Here is a 3273-nt window from a genome sequence, read left to right on the forward strand (position 1 = left end):
TGGTCTATTGATTTCAAGTGGGCACACCTGAGCCTCCTGTCAATAAGCTTCCGTACTGAAGCTTTCTCTGCTACCCGGGTACACTGTTTGGAACAAGTTTTACTAATCACAGCACTTTGGGAGGCTGAAGGGGCGGATCACCTGAGGTCAGGGGTTTCAAAATGACCAATACAGTGAAACCCTACTTCTGTCATAAATTAGCTGGAGGTTGTGGCACCTCCCTCTGGTCAATGCTGCCGGGAGGCTGAAACAGGAGAAGAGACAATGTTGCAGTCACCCTATCTCAAAAACAAAGCTCCCGGAGGTCTTGACCTCCCTGGCTCGGAAGATCCTCCTGCATAAGCATCCCCCTCGCCCTACCCTTGGTAGCTGGCACAGCAGTGGGCCCCCATGCTCGGTGAACATTTAGTAGAGGTTTGGGTCGCATTCACTGGTCAGTTTTAAAGCTAGGTAATCAGTCATCCCCCCCCCTTTAGCGATGGGGCTTTACCATCTTGCCAGGGCAGGATGCTCTCCCTGACATGACGGGTGACCACAGCACCCCTGTCATGTGTAAGTTCATTTGTACTAAATTTTTTGAGACAGTCTTGCTCTGTCACCCAGGCTGGCTTCCGGAGTAGCTGCAACCTCTGCCTCCTGGCACAAGCAATTCTGCCTCAGCCTCTGCAGTAGCTGGGATTTCAGGCACAAGCCCCCAGGCCCGGCCAATTTTTTGTGATTTTTTTTTTTTTTTTTTTTTTTTTTTTTTTAGGGGCTGGGGTTTCACCATGTTGGTCAGACTGGTCAAACTCCTGACCGCAGGTGATCTGCTTATCTAGGGTTACAAGCATGAGCCTATCATCGGTCCCAGGGCTGCTGGTCATTGTCCCCTGGGGGTGTTTTCAAACCCCTGTCTCTGCGTTGCCCATTCCACTCGCAAAATCCGCAGCTGAAGTAAACTCTTGAGATTCAAGAGAGTTTCGCTATTTGCCCCTGCAATGCACAAAGCAGTGGCGTCTTAACTGGAGGGAAGTCCTCCCCGTTAGCCAATAAAGCTTGCCCCTCATTTGACACCTGGGCCTATCATTCTACGGGAAACCTGGGGATTGTTGAGGGTTTGTTTTTTTTTGACACGGAGTTTCGCTCTTGTTACCCAGGCTGGAGTGCAATGGCGCGATCTTGGCTCACCGCGACCTCCGCCTCCTGGGTTCAAGAGATTCTCCTCTCTCAGCCTCCTGAGTAGTAGGGAGTACAGACCCCCACCACATCTGGCTAAGTTTTGTATTTTTTAAAATTTTCTATTTCTAGTAGATCTCGGTACCATGTTGGCCAGGCTGGTCTAGAGCTTGTGACCTCCGGTGATCTGCCCACCTTGGCCTCCCAAAGTGCTGGGATTATCTTTTAGTTGAGTTTCTTAAGCTTGATACGGTTTGGCCCGTATGCCTGGCAGGGAGTGGGTGGGAGCGGGTTGTAGTCAGGGCTGTTTGCTTCAGAAGCAGCTGCAGAAACAGGATTGAATGCAGGCACATAAAGGATATTGGGTGAATAAGTGTTTTGAGACAGTCTCACCCTGTTTCCAGGCTTCAGGCTGCAGTGCGGTGGCATCATCTCCGCTCACTGCAACCTCAGCCTCCTGATTAGCTGGGCCTCCAGGCCACCATGCCCAGCTAATTTTTGTATTTTAGTAGAGATGAGGTTTCACTGTTGGCCAGATGGTCTCGATCTCTTGACTTCCTGATCCGCCCGACTCGGCCTCTCAAAGTGCTGGAATGACAGACGTGCCACCTCACCCAGTGGGTTTTGTGTTTTTCTTGAAAGCACAGTGTACAATAGCTTATGGTCACCCTACGTGTGGCTTTGGAGGTGTCAGTTCTTAGCAGGGCCCAGTGAATTCCAGGCAAGGGGCCATCGTGGCGTGCCTGCAACGTCAAGATTTCAGGCATTATCCCCTCCAGCAAGGGAGGATCGGGGCTGTTGGTGTAACAAGCATTCAATTTTTTTTTTTTTTTTTTTTTTTGAGGCCCAGTTTAGCTCTGTTGCCCAGCCTGGGGTGCAGTGGCGCAATGTCAGCTCACTGCAACCTCCGTCTCCCAAGTTCTAGCAATCCTGCCTCAGCCTCCCGAGTAGCTGGGACTACAGGTGCATGCCTCTATGCCTGGCTAATTTTTTGTATTTTAGTAGAGATGGGGTTTCACCATGTAACCCAGACTGTTCTGGAACTCTGAGCTCAGGTAATCACCTGCCTTGGCTTCCCAAGGTGCTAGAATTAGAGGCATGAACCACCACCCCTGGCTATAACAAGCCTTCCGAGGGTCAGCTTGTATGCCAGTCTTCCCAAATGCTGAGTGCCCCACGTAGCCTGTGACACTGGAGAGCAGGCTTTCTTCAACTTGGCACAATTTGCCTTTGGACCAAGTGCTGTGGTCCTGTGCCTTCCTTGCTGGATGTTGGCATGTATTTTTTTGAGAGAGTTTTGCTGTTTTTACCCAGACTGGAGTGCAATGGTACAGTCTCGGCTCACAGCAACCTCCGCCTCCTGGGTTCAGGCAATTCTCCTGCCTCGGCCTCCCGAGTAGCTGGGACTACAGGCGCGTACCAGCATGCCCAGCTAATTTTTGTATTTTTAGTAGAGACGGGGTTTCACCACGTTGACCAGAATGGTCTTGATCTTTTGACCTCGTGATTCACCCAAAGTGCTGGGATTATAGGCTTGAGCCACCGCGCCCGGCCTTTGGCATGCATTTCTAGCATCGTCCACTAGATGGCAGTGGCACCCACCCTAGAGCTCAAATATTACCAGGTTGCCCAGGCTGGAGTGCAGTGGCGCAATTACAGCTCACTGCAGCTTCGTCCTCCTGGGCCCAAGCGATCCTCCCACCTCAGCTCCTCCTCCTGGGCCCAAGCGATCCTCCCACCTCAGCTCCTCCTCCTGGGCCCAAGCGATCCTCCCACCTCAGCTCCCAGAGTAGCTGGGACTACAGGCATGTGCCCTCCTCCTGGGTCATAAATTGTACTAATATATTTCACCGTGTTACCCAGGCTGAAACGTTAGCTAATTCGTGATAGTGGAGGCTTGCTATGTGGCTTAGGCTGGTCTTGAACTCCTGCACTTCAGCAACCATCTTGCCCCACCCCTTGAAAGTACAGGGGTTTACAGGCATGAGCACCACACCTGGCCCCCTGTTGGGGTTTGACCTCTCCTGTTAGGGGTTATCAAACCTCTCATGGTTGGTCATCTTTTAAAGCCCCATCAAATGTTAATTTGATCCCAAGCAGAGGGACTTTTGATCTTAG

This window comes from Callithrix jacchus, chromosome 22 (genome assembly GCF_049354715.1).
Source record: "Callithrix jacchus isolate 240 chromosome 22, calJac240_pri, whole genome shotgun sequence".
In the NCBI taxonomy this organism is placed as follows: Eukaryota; Metazoa; Chordata; class Mammalia; order Primates; family Cebidae; genus Callithrix; species Callithrix jacchus.